This window comes from Alexandromys fortis, unplaced genomic scaffold (genome assembly GCF_014885135.2).
Source record: "Alexandromys fortis isolate MF-2015 unplaced genomic scaffold, M_Fortis_MF-2015_v1.1 scaffold_260, whole genome shotgun sequence".
Taxonomy (NCBI): Eukaryota; Metazoa; Chordata; class Mammalia; order Rodentia; family Cricetidae; genus Alexandromys; species Alexandromys fortis.
This window is the reverse complement of record NW_026068136.1, coordinates 1,379,418-1,395,676: the sequence shown is the minus strand read 5'-3', so window position 1 is coordinate 1,395,676 and position 16,259 is coordinate 1,379,418. Positions and strand designations below refer to the sequence as shown.

The following is a 16,259-nucleotide window of genomic DNA, read 5'->3' as shown; positions in this document are numbered from 1 at the left end:
GCCCTGCTCACATTTACCAAACTGGCTTTCAGACTTACTTCTAGATTACCCACAAAAACTGAACTATCAGACAAGCACAGTCAACAGCTCAGGCTGTTTTTCCTGTTGTTTGTTTACTCTGAGTTTTTTATGAATAGGATTGCTGTCCTGGATCTCCTTTCAGCAGTTACCAGTGTGTAGGGGAGAAGCCACTGATTCAGTGTATTGATTTTGTAACTGCTACTTCCCTGAAAGCATTGATCTGATTTGAGAGTTTTCCGATGGAGCCCTTCACGTCTCCTGAGTATAAGGCAAGCCTCTTCTGCTTCTTGTGCCGGGAAACATCTCCATCCTCCAAGGAAAGGCTCCCCTTTGCCTGCAGCACAGCCCATTCACGAGCATGCCCAGAGAGTGGGGGCTGAGGATTCTGTTCAGAAACATGGGCCTAAGGAATCGGCTGAGGGGAGAGTTTATTACAGTAAACAGGGCTTACTTCAGGTCACCTGAAATCGGGAAATCGAGGGGTTTGGTGATTCTAGCTGGTTCCTGTCTCTCTGGAGGGTCTAATCTAAGAAGGAAAAAAAAAAACCCTCAAGGACTCACTGGCTGCTGTTTGAAGGTTTAAAACCTTCCTATGTCCTCATCTTCTGTAAACACATGTGATTGCCTCTGTCTGCCTAGTACCTAATGGTTACTGGACTTTTTTTCCTATTTGGATAAGTCAAAAACAGGGATTTTTAATTTTCTTTTGAGATTTTACACACATTCACACATGCACGCACACTCACGCACACACACACACACACACACACACGTAATAGGAGCGGCGGGCTGCTTCCCGCCACCCGGCTAGCTTTACCCTGAAATAATTACACCGAAACTGTATTCTTTTAAACACTGCTTGGCCCATTAGTTCCAGCCTCTTATTGGCTAGCTCTTACATATTACTCTAACCCATTTCTAATAATCTGTGTAGCCCACGAGGTGGCTTACCAGGGAAGATCTTAACCTGCATCTGTCTGGAGTGGGAGAATCATGGCGACTCCCTGACTCAGCTTCTTTCTCCCAGCATTCTGTTCTGTTTACTCCGCCTATCTAAATTCTACCCTATCAGAGGCCAAGCAGTTTCTTTATTACTTAACCAACGAAACAAGAGATAGAAAGATGACCCTCCTTCATCACACACACTTGTTTTTCATAGTCTCATTGTCTCATGTAGCCCACGCTGATCTGAACTCTGGCCTTTAACTTCTGGTCCTCCTGCCCCTACATCCCCAGATCCTGAAATTACAGGCATATACCACCACACCAAATTTATTTGGTTCTGGGGGTGGAACCCAGGGCAACTGCATGTCAGGGAAGGACTCTGCCATGAGCTATGTCTTGGCTCATAAAGATTTTTATTTTACGAACTCTCCAATCTGAAATAATCGCTAATGTTTTGTATTAGAAATAGCTAGAGGTAGATTATGGTCATAGTCAAGGGTGGTTTGTAGGATTGGTTATTCAAATCTGCTTCGTATTATAAGCCACTACTAAACTGACCACACTCACTGACCACACCCAAGCCACTGATCATGCCCAATCTTTTCACAGTTTAGAGCCAATGATCCTATTTTGACCTTGAGAAGAGACAGGCGGAGGATCAATCTCACCGCAATAAGAAACAAAGCTGGAGATTCACTTGAAGCCTTTGCTTGCTTGTTTGGAAGATGCTGACTATGAAACCAGGTGGCAGGGAGCTCCTGCATGCTGAGCAGGCAAACTCCCTCTGCCCAAGAGATTCAGTCTAGATTGTGTAATAACTGGTACCTGAATACACACTGCTATCAGAAGAGGATAATGGCTAATTCTGTGGGTTATTCGCTTTCAAAGGCCCTGCTAGTCAACAGTTGGCCATCTACTGGGTAAAGAATCAAAAGATAAAAGGTTTGAATCTCTGGTTTAACTTTAAATCTGATCAATATGATATTGATGGCATCTGGAGAATACAATCTTTATAGATTCAAGCTTTTTCAGCATTGATTTACAAGATTCCTATATCAATCCTTTAAATAATTTTTTCAGAACTGTTGAAAACCCAAGGTTTCCTTGTTCAATTTTTTTCTGTTGAAGAAAAATTTTAATTACCTAGGCAATTATTGATTTTTATTTCTTTTATATAAAATAACTCACATTTTCCCATTTTTAATGACATGGAAAATATTTGCTCTTTGATCCCCTGTTTTATGGTCTGCTATACCTAGTGATGTATATCTCTGATGCAATAGAACGGATGTAACAGTCTCCAGTGTCCTTGGGCCCGTCCCTTCTAGTTTGTTGCCAGTCACCTGCCCTTTTCATATATTAGTTTCAGTTGTCAGTGTTTTATGACAGGTTTATCATGGGATAAAGCAGTTCTCCTTGCCTTCTGACTGCTCACTGGCCTGGAGCTGGTCAAGTAGATCTGCCTGCCTCTGCCCCCCAGCATTGAAATTACAGGTGTGTGGCCACCACACTGACTTTTTATGTGTGTGTTAGGGACCAAGCACAGGGCTTGATGCTTGCAAGGAAGGCAGGCACTTTACAGAATGAGGTACCCCCCCCCCCAACCCTGAAGATATATGAAGCTTTTCCTAGAGGGATATTTCATACAAATCTGAAGATAGAGGGTTTAACTCTTAGCGGCTGATTTGCTCTGGGCAATTTATTATCACTGTATCAGAGTTTTCTTTATGTTTACATAAAAAGAAAAGGTCGAAATACATTTTAAAAACTAACTATGGAAACATTAGGTTGGAGCATAGCTGGTGAGTGAGAGTGAGGTTGGAACGTGGCTGGTGAACGAGAGTGAGGTTGGAGCGTGGCTGCTGAATGAGAATGAGGTTGGAGCGTGGCTGTTGAATGAGAGTGGGGTTGGAGTGTGGCTGCTGAATGAGAGAGTGAGATTGGAGCGTGGCTGGTGAATGAGAGTGATGATCGAGCGTGGCTGGTGAATAAGAGTGAAGTTGGAGCGTGGCTGCTGAATGAGAGTGAGGTTGGAGCATGGCTGGTGAATGAGAAAGTGAGGTTGGAGCGTGGCTGGTGAATGAGAGTGAGGTTGGAGCGTGGCTGGTGAATGAGAGTGAGGTTGGAATGTGGCTGGTGAATGAGAGTGAGGTTGGAGTGTGGCTGGTGACAGAGAGAGTGAGGTTGGAGCGTGGCTGGTGAAGGTGGTGATTCTTGTCAGATGAAACCTGGGCTGTGAAACCAGTGCAGCTTCTTAGCTCCCGATGCATGCCGACCTTGGAAAGACTTGGGAGTTTCTCACAGTACTTGAGTATTACTTTATTACACTTAAATGTCAGAAAGATGCTTGCTGATTCACAACTCATATGTCGTTGTGGCCCTTATACCCGTATCTTCCTCCCTGCTCACATACAGCTCTCAGCCCTCACCCCTGAGCCCTCCCTCCCTGCTCACTCCACGCCCTTTGGTGTGTCCATCTAACATATATCCCAATGTGTCTTACCATGTCTCATCTCCTTGTTATACTTTAACTTTGGTCAGAAGAGAAGCTGGGGGCCATTTGGTGGGTACCTGGCCCACAGTGGCTGCTCCACAGATGTCTACAGGGAGAGGGAGCTAAGGAGAAAGAAGAAAAGCATTAGTTGGCATATTTGAGTCACTGACATTGAAATTCGAGTTGAAGAGTGATCAGATATTTCCTTAAAACAGTAAGAAACTAATGCGACTCTTGAGTGAAAAGTTAGCTCCTACAGGGAGAATCCTGGCATTTTGTAATACAGCATGTTGCACAGAGAATGGACGAGGTAATATTTCCATCACAGCCATGCAGGTCTGCTAGCAATAATCTGAAGAGACACAACAATTCTATAAGGTTCTAACTGACAATTTCATAGCGCAGAAATGCTAGGTTAGAAAATTACAGGGTATTTTCAGCAAAGTCAGAGTTTTCAATAGGCAATATAGAAAAAAGAGACATATTTCCCAGGAAACTTATTTCTGTATGAGACTCTAATATACAGAGAGTACTATCAGTTGGCAATGGGATAGTTTAAATTTCCATTTATTTATTCTGTATGTGCATATGTGTATTAGTGTTTCTGTTGCTGTGACAAAACACCATAGCCCAAACACAATAGCCGCAGGGGGAAGCTGAGTGCTCACATCTCAACTACAGAAACACAGCAGAGAGATGAAGCACAAAACCCACTCTCAACGATGTCCTTCCTACAGCAAGGCTGTGCCCCGGAAACCTCCCCAAACAGGGTACTGCCTGGGGACCAAACGTTCAAATGCTCTAGACTACAGAGGTTATTTCTCAGTCTAACCACCACATCCTCCTCCATGGTGCACATAGGCTCATGTCCACATCATAGTGCAAATGTATTTAGTACAACCTTAGCAATCCACTGAGTCGTCTTTCATGGCCACGACATAGATTGAAAGTCCAAATTCTAATGCTTCTTCTGACACTCAGAGAACCTTTCATTGTAACTCCCTGTAAAGTAAAAAGTAGACAATGTACTTCTAACATACAGCACAGAATATGTATTTTACCGTTCCAAAAGGAAGAAATTGGGTATAGGAAATACTGGACCAAAACAAGACCAAAACCCATCAGAGCATATACCAAATGTTGTAACATCGTGTCTGACGTCTGGGACTTTAATTTCAAATTCCTATGGCTTAACCCCCACCAGCTTTGCTGCCCGCAACACACATCTCCTCTGTACAGATTTTCTTGGCAGATCTCATGGCCCTGGCATCTCTAATATTTTAGGTTCTCTACTAACCAAGACTTTAGTTTTTATAGTCTTATTCAATGGCCTCTTAGGGTCTCCTGACCTCCCAGGCCTTCATTGACGTAGGAACTTCCCCACTACAGAATACCCAGCCTCAGTGACTCTCTGAAACCACAAAGAACCCATAACCCTTTCATGTCGGGGGTCCCACAAGGGGACCAGCAGGCAGCACTGGAATTCGTGGAACACGGCTGGGTGAGCCTTGGAGAGGCAAAGCCCCGAGGATGAGGACTTCATGCTGTTATTCAGCACAGCTCCGATTGTTGCCTTCCTGGTCACCACATCCCTCATAGTCTATAGGTTGTAAGAAAACTCTCAGGGGTGTCTAGCCCCTTACTGGGCAGTGTTACTCGTACCTACAATAACAGTGATTTTTCCAAGCATTGCTGCTGGAGCAGATTAACGATTCAACCCCCACCTAGAAAGAATTTAGACATGTAGATTGTTAGTAAGATTAGGTTAAGATGTTTCTGTTAATGCTTTTGAGGTAGAAGATCTTGGAGAACAATTTAAAGTTTATAAAGATATACCTTTAATAATCGAACAAAGGACTCACTGAGGTCAGGGAACAAAACAATGGCAGTCTGGCTTTCTTGCTAGGATGGATCGGTGATCAAAGGTGATGATGAATTCCTTGTACCTGTTTCTGCCACCAGCTTCCTGATATATAAAAAACTGTCGATGAGTGGTATGCACCCTGAGGATTTAAAGTAGAGCTGACTTGTTGCCTTTCATATATGAAAGTTTAGATTTGTGATTCCTTTAAGTTTTTTTGAATAGGATTACCTTTTGAGACAAAAATAAAATATTTGGTCTTCTTAGCACACAAAATGCAGCCTGCCAGCAAGAGAAGTGGCGGGAAAAATACCTTGCTTGCTTACACTCTGTTAATCTATAACAAGTTACTTGGATATGAGTGCATGTGGGTTCTTGGGACAACTTGTTTTTTACCTGTAATACGTAAAATGTTTAATCATGCAAGGGATATGAAAAACATGCTTTTTAGTTGTACTCATTGTAACCATTCACTTAAAAAACAAAATGTAACCGCACTGTAATTTTTATACTGCTTCAAAGATTTTGCTGGGGCATATAAGCTGTAAGGCAAAAGATAAAGACACGAGAGACGGAAAACACCCGGGTGGAAGGACAAACAGAAAAGTAGTAAAGTAGAACAAACGACAGAAAGAATAATAAAATGAAGAACTAAGCTTTGGCCCTCAGAAAAGTCCTGTGTGTCTGTCTGTCTGTCTGTCTGTCCAGTGTTTGCCTGCATCTCCTCTTCAGTTTCTCTGACATACTAAGGCTTTGCCATTCATCAGCACCCTAGGTGAGATCCTGACATGTTGGAGATGTGTCTGTCTGTGCACACATGTGTGTGCATGTGTGTGTATGTGTGTGCATTTGTGTTGTTATGTGTGTTGTGTGTGTGTGCATCCCTTTTTCGCCAGCCCCAAAGAGTTAAGTTCTACTCCCTCAGATGGAAAATTCAAGCTGAGTGATTAGTTCACCTACTCTGTGGATCCACCTCCTCCTCTGAGCTGCTGGAGGCCAGCCCTCATGGCAGCAATACTTTCATTCTTGTGTCTTTAAGATTCGAGGTGTTCTAGGAGGAGAGAAGTGATCTGATCGAGAGCCAAGCACGCCACAGTACAGTCTGGTGAACAATGCCCACATGTCAGTGCCTGCTGTACTTAGAAACCAACCTCAGCCTCGGAGCTATTTCCTGACCTTTGTGTACTTCTGAATCAGGTTCTCACCCCTGGCTCACAAAAGTATCTGCAACTGTATCCAAGTTTCTCCATCAGCTACATTATTTCAGTTCTCTGACTGAGCTGAAAACCTTTAATTGGGGGCCTGTGTGTTTGGACAGAAACACGCTGCCCCTTATCTGGAGAATGGGGACTGGGTATGCTGAGCAACCTTTTTAGATCATACCAATTGTAAAGTCTTTTGTGATTTTAATTTGTTTTCATTCAATGCCCCTGCCTTTCCTCTTTGCTCCCTTTTTAGCCATCTTCTGATATGGTCTCTTCTGGCATCCTGGCCAGATTCTGTTGGAAGTTGGGGCCTCTTCTCTTCCTCCTCCCTGTTCTACTGTTAGTACCTATTTCTTTGTCAAGTTTTATTTTAAAAGCAATAATAGGCTTGAAAAAAAAAAGCCCAAATAAACGTCTTGAATACTCCTAAGTAAAGACTTTCTGTGCTCTTATAACACAGGCTGGTCTTCGGTCCACTGTAGCAGCAGAGCGTGGTCTTAAATTCCTGGTCCTCCTGCTCCTGCCTCCCTCAGAACTCATTTTTAATCATGCATGAGCTGCTTTCCTAGAAAATGCTCAGAGCAAAAATAAATCTTAGTTCCAGGAAAGCTGGTTACCTGCCACCCTTGCTCACTATGGTTCCCTTTCCAGATAGAACTGAATGTCAATCATGTGTAAGACCCAGGGTAGGGCATGCACGCCGGAAAGATTTCCCGATTCCTGGTACAGCTCTGAGCAACCACAAACAGCCCAGCTCTTCTCTGTAACCCAGTGGGGGTGTAATCAGCAAGAAGCTCTGGGCTGGCAGCTTGGCTTCAGCTACAGCCTGGAATTCAGAGTGTACAAAAGTCAAGGGCTCATGTAAAGGAAGGGAACAGTGGGTGTTTGTCACGAGCATCAGTGATCCGGGCTTCTAGGGCAAGGGTCAGTCCTTATTCCAATTGGATACAGGCTCTTGTGTAAAACTGAAAAGAGTTCATTACATTTCATTTGCCCTGTTTTTGATTTCTTGAAAGGATTATAGTGGTAAAACTTAAATCACACTGAAATTCGATTCTTCCTTAGATGTGACACAGTGGATTTCCACATGTGCCCCTGTGCTGGGAAGTGTAAGCGTCACCTCACCATAGCCTAGACTCATCTGAGGCGAGAGCCTCACCTGAGGGATTGTGTAGATCATCTCTGCTGTCTTGGTGCGGGGGACTCGCCTGATGGTTAACTGAGTTGAGAAGACCCACTCTGAACGTGGGTGGCGCCATCCCGTGGACTGGATCCTGCTCGTGGGAGAGGAGAGGGAGACAGGCAAGCAGGCAGCTCCGGTGCTCTCGGTTTGTGTTTCGATTGGCTGCTAAGGAGTCCTCCCTTGACCAGTGGAGGCCAGGGCTGGGACTCTCCAAAGTTATTTCTTGTCAGGGGTAACAGAAAGGAAACCAGGACAGCTGCTCAGGGTTCGACTGCAACTGAAGACACACTCCCTAAAGCCCCAATCAAATAGGCAGCCAATTATTTCACTGGGAGAAATGATTAGATTTAGAACCCAAGGTTAAAGTCTGGCAAAGGAGAATTTGCTCAACATACTGGGACATCTCTGACTTTTCAGCTTGCTCTGTTCACAGGCACGTCTGGCTTCCTGCCAAAGTCCAGGGGGTTTTACATACTCTTTGGTTTTCTTTGTTTTGAGACGGGGGTCTCTATGTATCTCTGGTTGACCTTGAACCTGAAGTGATCCTCCTGCCTCCACCACACCCACAGGCTTTTTCAGTTTTCTTCTGCTCCTTCTCGTCACCATCTGGAGTAGAGTGTGAGTGTGGGTTGGGGAGAGGTGGAAGGGGTGAACAGGAAGACAGGCACTTGTGAAACAAGGCTGGTGGACTGCAGAACTTCCATCTTCCACGTTGATTGCAGACACCTAGCCTTCCATTCGCTACTAGATTTTGACTAAAATCCAAACTCCTAGGTGAAGACAACAGCAATGGGAGAATTAAGAGCAGAGGTGATTCCAGTAACAGTCGCTGTCATTTCATGCCCAGAACCTTAACCCAGAACGTCCCCCAGAGAGCCGAGGCCGTCACTCTGGTGGGAGTTTAAAACATTCTGTGCACTTCTCAGACAACCAAGCACCTATTCACAGCTGAAGGATTTTTGCCTACAAAAGCTGTGTCTCTACCTGGAAACCATTGCTAGATGATTACAAAGACTCTCTCTTCCTCTAGCGCCTACCAACCAGAAGGAATTCATGGTTATGGTTTTCCAAAGAAAAGTACTAACCCAAAACCTTGCATGCATTTTCCAGAATACTCTCTAGAGGAGTCAGTGGGTCACCTGCATGGTGAGCCACCTGCACAGTGGTGGGTGACCTGCACGGTGGGTGGCCTGCACAGTTATTATCTGCAGAATGCAGGCAACTGCTGTTTTGCTTCTATTCTTTTTCTGAAGTTAGGCAGGATCTGTGTTTGTTTGGAGGATGTATTTAAAACACCATGAAAAGCTGAAGACAATGTGTAGTCAGCACAAAAGCAGCCTCTATCTAAGAGTGTGCACACCTGGGTTATTGCAGCCACTGTCTGAGAGCTGCAGACCTGGGTTACTGCAGCAGCTGTCTGAGAGCTGCAGATCTGGGTTAGTGCAGCCACTGTCTGAGAGCTGCAGACCTGGGTTACTGCAGCTGCTGTCTGAGAGCTGCAGACCTGAGTTACTGTAGCCCCTGTCTGAGAGCTGCAGGTCCAGGTTACTGCAGTTGCTGTCTGAGAGATGCAGGCCCGCGTTACTGTAGCTGCAGGCCTGGGTTACTGCAGCCACTGTCTGAGAGCTGCAGGCCTGGGTTACTGCAGCCGCTGTCTGAGAGCTGCGGTTTGGGTTACTGCAGCCACACATATTGTGGATCTGGATTCTACATCTACTTAACAAGATGAACTCCAGAGCCACCCTTATTTCCACACAATGCCAAGCAAAATGAACAAGACCAAGTGTAAGAAGTTGGAGGGGGGTGCCAAATAAAAAAGAAGAAGAATCCAGTTTCAAGGGCTCTTTTAATCCCTCATCAGCACAGAAAAACGTAACTTTTTTTTTAATACAAGATCCAGTCTGTGTTAAAATGAAACACATCAATGCTCACAAGTTGTGAGACATGTTTATATATGTTGGGTCAAGAATTTAAATCAATCAAGTTTCCTTTGTTCTAAAGCTTAGTTCAGATTCCAGCAGAGCCTAGCAGAGCCACCTTGAGATGTGGAACAAGGAAGGAAGCATTTTCTCCCCTGTGATCATCTTTACCAGCTCAGACATCTTGCAAAAATATCAGTTGATGTCTTTCCGTGGTTCTTTCTCAGTGGATCCAAACTTTGGGCACCACCGGCTACCCAGGAGGTTATCCCAGTGAAGCTCTGATGTGAGAAGCATGGGGGCCGTGTTTGCAGGCCAGCCTTTGCTCCTCGTTCTCGTGGGCCAACAATCCTCGCTCCACACTGTCGTGTTCCAGCCATAAATGTCTTTGGAGACCTTCATAAATGTCACCAGACTATTTTTAGATTGAGAAGGAAAAATATCAGGCTTATTTGACAAGAGTATTAAGAATGTATGAGAAAAAGCCTCATCAAAGATGAGATAGCTTGTGGTCTAGGTTTGCTACCACCCAGTCTAGTCTCCAAACAGTATCCGACAGGGCTGCATCTCAGATCACATGTTATCAAGTCCCAAGAACTCAGAAATGGGTTAAAGAGTCTTCAGTTCCCAGATAGGCAAAACTCACCCATGGTGTTAGGATCCAGGGCACTTGGCTCCTTCCTGGGGAGTGACAAGTTGCAGGGGCAGGCAGGGACTATTCAGGTCGGTGATGGAGGAAGGTCATTGAGCAATAAAGAAACTGCTTGGCTGGCCCTGATAGGTTAAAGCATAGGTGGGAGGAGTAAACAGAATAGAATTCTGGGAGGAAGAGGAAGTGAGGTCAGACTCTGCTCTGCTCCCGGAGAGAGACCCGACAGCTCTGCTCTCTGGAGCAGAGACGCCATGCTCAGCTCTCCTGATAGCTCTGCTCTCTGAGGCACACGCGATGAAGCTCCGACCCAACATGGACATAGGTTAGAATCTTCCCGGTAAGCGCACCTTGGGGTGCTTACACACATTATTAGAAATGGGTTAGAATAATATGTAAGAGCTAGCCAATAAGAAGCTGGAACTAGCCGGACCAAGCGGTGTTTAAATGAATACAGTTTGTGTGTTGTTATTTCGGGCATAAGCTAGCAGGCAGCCGGGATGCTGGGGACTCAGCCCTGCCGCTCCTATTTCAACAGGTTGGGGCTTTGACTTATGACCCAAGGGTCAATTACATGGGTATCTACTTTGTGAAAGTTATTCTACCTATAAACTTAAGATTTTAATGCTTTTCATTGCAATAAATGATGCCAAACACTTGAATCTACGGCTGGAGAATGTCACAGTGGTTAAGAGCCATGGCTGCTCTTGGAGGGGCTGTGGTTTCAGTTCCCAGCACCCACATGGCAGCTCACAACCCTAACTCCAGTTCCGGGGGACCTGATGCCTTCTTCTGACCCTCTAAGATATCAAACATAGTTTTCTGCAAACATACATGCAGGCAAAATATTCATACACACAAAACAACTAAACAAATCTTTTAAAAAGTCAAGGAGTCGGTAGCTATTAAAATTTCACATATGAAAGAATGAACTATCTAGGGACCGAATCACCGGCAGCCGCACATACAGAAGCACTTCTGACTGCAGGCTAACCCTTACACACTTACTTCGGTGAAAAGCCCCTGACGTTATTTTTCAGCACTTTATTCAAAGCAGGTTCCTGAACACAGGCGGGGACCTTGGTTCTGGCCATAAACACCCTCATTTCCTTGTCTCGCATGGTGACACCAAGCCAGTCATGGGTTTCGAGATGTCCTTTCTTCAGACAGTAGCAGTTATCGAGTGCATTGCAGATGCTAATGTCTTCATAATGGAGGCCGTTATCATGGTCATTGCCTGTTATGCGCTCTAATAGGAAGATTCAATTTTATTTTCAAAGTCACCCTTTAAATTATTGTTTGGCAGCAAAGAAACTTAGTTCTTAAGTTATTCCTTAAAAAAAAAAAAGACATGCTCTTCTTGGTCTGTAGGTAGGTCAGGTTGGCCTTGAATTTGCAATTGTTCTGCCTCAGGCTCCTGCATGCTACAAGATTACAAGTCTGTTCTACCAAGCCTGGCTCAGAACACTCAAATGCACAGACAGGCCTGAAAGTATAAGTCTGTAATCCTAGCTGCCTGGATGCTGAGGCGGGAGTATCCCAGATTCAAGGCCTGTCTTGGCTATAGAGTGAGTTCAAAGCCTCGTGGAAGGTGGCTCAGCATTGCATCTTTGGAGCACTAGCCGACACTGTCAGTGGAAATGGAGTCTGTAACAGTTTCTGATTCTGTCTTATCTCCCATGGCAGCCATCCCCTTTCACACGGGGAGCACAGTGCCGGACGCCTGCAAGGTTGGTAACGTGGAGGCAGAGTGCAGCAACAATGAGCACCCAAGTTCCCACAAAGACAGGGCATGAACGTTACAGGTCAGTTTTGTTATTCTAGAATTAATATAAATTAGTGTACTTACTAGGTGCATGTTGAAAAGCTCCATCTGCCTCAAGGGTTAGCTATCAAAGGCGTTTCCCTGGTTAAGGGAATGAAGCAAATGATGAAAGGTTTAAAAAATGAGGCACCCAGACACTTCCTACAACTAAAAGCTATGGTACAAAGGCATGTGCAAAATAAGTATAAATCAATATGTGGTAAAATTTGCCTAATATAGAGAGATGGGTCCTGTCCAGCTCCCAGCACCCACATGGCAATTCACAGCCATCACTATAGCTCAAGTTCTAGGGGACCTGACACCTTCTTCTGACCTTGGGCAACGGGCAAGCAGGTGGTACACATATATAAATATAGGTGAGGAACTGGAGAGATGGCTAGAGGTTAAGAACACTCGCTGCTCTTTCAGAAATCCTAAATTCAATTCCCAGCAACCACATGATGACTCACGACCATCTGTAATGAGATCTGGTGCCCTCTTCTGGCGTGCAGGCAGACATGCAGGCAGAAGACTGTATACATAATAGATAAATCTTAAAAAATATACAGGCAAAACACTCAAACACATAAAATAAAATACATCTCAGTGTGTGTGTGTGTGTGTGTGTGTGAGAGAGAGAGAGAGAGAGAGAGAGAGAGAGAGAGAGAGAGAGAGAGAGAGAGAGATCAGTGCTCATGATAGGGGACAAGGAAGAAGTTATCCCTGTGATTTTGTTTTGTGTGATAAAATCCTCCAACTCAGACATCTTGGACAGGAGACAATGATATTCTTCCATGGTTCTTTTTCAGAGGAATCAACCTTAGAGCACAGCCCAGATGCACAGAAGTTATCCCAGTGAGAGTCCATGGTCACCTGTTTTCCTACAAACCAGTATTCCTCCAGATTCCCCCTTTGGTGAACAGAAAGAACACACGAACGCATTCACAGTTAAGCCTTCAGCCCCAGATGTCACCAGTCCTAAGTGGCAGCCTTGGGGGTTTCCCCCCATTCACGTCTCCTACTCAACAGGTGCTAAACTCATATGTCTTTGACAAACAGATCCTGCTGCAAAAGTAAAGAGAAACCTGTCCATCAGGATGCGGAATGCAGAAATCACTCACACCGGGACTCATCAGATTCCCCTATGTGTCTTCTTGCTTGATTCAGTGAGGCTGGGCACATTGCAGTACCCCTGCCCCCAACACCAAAATAAAGAGGTGTGAAGGCAAGGCTGGTACCAAGACAGGAGAGAGCTCTCTCTCAGCGCGAGCTAGCTTTCTCCATGGAAACCATATGGGATGGATGATGGGAAAGGAACTTCGGAAGCAGTAGCTCCCCAAAGCCCCAGTCAGAGGAGAGGAAAGGCAGAGCTCAAGCTCACTGCCAGGGCGTTGTATGCTAGGAACTTAGCAGTTTTCTGGTCCCACAAGGGAGGCAACGCACAGCATGGTCACAGCTGCAGGTAGAAGCATCAGGGCCCAGGGCACCATACTGCATGGCCCACCATCCATGCGGGCAGGCCCTGCCTCTAGTGAGACAGACACGCTTCCCATGAGAGCTGCAGTGCCCTCCCGGTCCTCCTCAGACGGGTGGACAAGTGACGTCCAGGATTGACACAATCTCAAGTCATTTGTAACCAACTAAGATTACCAGTATGAAGAGATGAGATGAAGGACTGGATGAGAAAGGAATTCACCCGATTTCAGTTAACAGGCAGTCGTGACCCTTTTCTATTTCTGTGCCAATGTTTCCCCAAAAGGGAAGCTCGATATTTATAAAATAGTAATTCGTAAAGCTCTCCATTTAGGAAAACCCAGAGCCATCTTCAAGCTCTGAAGTAATGAAAACTGTTCATATTTGAAGCATATAATGTGATTTGACATGCGTATTCTTGTGAAAATGATGGACTATCCTCCGCACAGCTACTATTGCTGGTGGCTAGGGTTGCTGGGGCCCAACCCCGACAGTGGACAGGCAGCCCCAAGGAGGAGTCGGGAAGAAAAGAGAGAGCCAGGCATGATGGTCGGGGGAATCTTGCAGCCTGACTGACTGGTAGCCAGAGTGTTTCTTTATTTACACAGAATTCAGTAAGCGGGGATAGACTCATGCTGTTCCCAAACACAGATCGTATCAGTTTTGATTTTGGACACGGGTTTCACATCCTCTTGCGTATCTTTTAGCCCTCACTGATAAACAGTTACCTTTCACAATCATTTTCCCTCATGTTTTGACATCATTGATAAACAGTTATCTTTTTAACCAATTTTACTCACTAAACCCATAACTCAATCTTTAAGAATTTAATACAGCCTGTAATAGACTAGGAGTCTAGACCAAAACAAAATCTCCAAGCCAGCCCAGGCAGACTGCCACGTCCCAAACAGCGTATTATTAACTCTTAATGGTGAGCATGCCCAAGAGAAATCCTCAGGCCAAAGCTGTTGCAGTTATTCAATTTCTGGCATAACACAATGTTTACATATTATCTCTTTATAGAATTTGTGATATGTCTAATCCTGGCATTCTGTTGTTCCTTGGTCATAAGACACCATGGGGGCTCTGCATGAGCTAACTTTTCTAAGAAAGGGAGGTCCCAACATCTCATTCTTTTATCATCTTTTCCCATCCTTCTTTATCCATCAGTGTAAGTCTCTTTGTGTGTAGGGGGGAGGTACCTCCAGCTCTACCTTTGTTGCTGCGTGTGCCACGTAACTATCTGAGTGTACAGTGAGAAGAGGTTCCCAATCTGTGACCAACTCCTCCGGTCCACTGAATCTTGTTGACCTTTTAAGTTTACTGTGTTTTGATTATCTTGTTCCTGAGTGAGAACAGGAACAGATGTTTCAAGAATATCTCATGGCCTCATAAGGAGACCTCTGGCTTCTTTATGTGCGTCACAACCTCCAAGGCATAAGGAAGACTTTCGAGTAGATAAGGATATCTCCCTAAAAGCAGGAGGGGTAGTATGTTCAGGAAGCACAGTACTCCTGGGAGAAGGCATAAATGATTCATAAAAAAATTTCCATCAATCCAGCATCACCAAATTGTGCAAATGATAAAAGTCTCCCAAGTATGCAGCAGGCGGAGATCAAAAACCAAAGGTGGAATGTCAGCCATCATGCATCTAGGCTTTGCTGAATTTTTGTCAAGCAGCTATGTCAGTTTATGACTTTAGGTGTTTCTATCAGATATGGCTGTGCCACAGAGGGCAGGTCTGTTCCCTCAGCACAACCACAGCACACCATCCATAAGGATTTACTTAGCTGCTGTGTGTCAGCACAGAACTTATGCCTTGTATGACTGTGTGAGACCCCAGCACCTACCCTCTACCTTCTGGTTCTTGGTTTAACTTTACAAAGCACTAGAGTGTTAAGGACAGGAGAGTTTCAGTTTCCTGCTTACTCTCTTGGTGTGGGACAATTGTATTCTGTCAATTATATTTTAAATAAACACTGATTGGTCAGTAGCCAGGCAGGAAGTATAGGCAGGACAACCAGACATGAGGTAGTGGCAGGTCAATGAGAACAGGAGAATTCTGGGAACAGGAAAGCCCATTCCTCTACAGTCCTGATCCAGCCACAGAAGAAGCAAGATGTGACTGCCTTGCTGAAAAAGGTACCGAGCCATGTGGCTAACATAGACAAGAATAATGAGCTAATATAAGTTATAAGAGCTAATAAAAAGCCAATCAGTTTATAACTAATGTAGACCTCTGTGTGATTTCTTTGGGACTTAACAATTGTGGGAACCGGGCTGGAAAGAAACCCCGACAACACTCTCTGACCCTTTATGTAGCAAGGTCACCTGTCTTGACTTTGTCTGACAAACAAAAGAAACCTGACAGCCGCAGGAGCTGGGTGTGGTGCTGCACATTTTTAGTCCCAGCACCTAAGAGGCAGACACAGTGAATCTCTGAGTTTGGGGCCAGCCTGGTCTACAGAATGAGTTCCAGGACAGCTAGAGCTACACAGAGAAACCCTGTCTCAAAACAAGAGCCCCATGCCACAAAAGACAGCAGCAGGACCATTGTAAACAGCCCTTTTAAAAGAGCGAGAGAGCTATGGGGGAGATGACAGCTGGGGGAGGGGAGATGACAGCTGGGGGGAGATGACAGCTGGAGGAGGGGAGATGACAGCTGGGGGAGGGGAGATGACAGCTGGAGGAGGGGAGATGACAGC

The 16,259-nt window shown here is 45.1% G+C and overlaps 1 protein-coding gene across 2 annotated transcripts in view; it reads right to left on the bottom strand.

The window, feature by feature from the left end:
* Tmtc1 (transmembrane O-mannosyltransferase targeting cadherins 1) overlaps positions 1-16,259 on the bottom strand; it is a 250,868-nt gene that overhangs the window by 8,304 nt on the left and 226,305 nt on the right. The window contains exons 20-22 of one of the 2 annotated variants that reach the window (XR_007589318.1): positions 5,323-5,426; positions 4,362-4,462; positions 3,470-3,582 (exon numbers count right to left, since the gene is read on the bottom strand). The gene's annotated coding sequence lies outside the window, so the exon portion shown is untranslated. Of the gene's footprint in view, positions 1-3,469; positions 3,583-4,361; positions 5,427-16,259 lie in introns of both variants that reach the window. The other variant, XR_007589317.1, reaches the window with a different exon arrangement.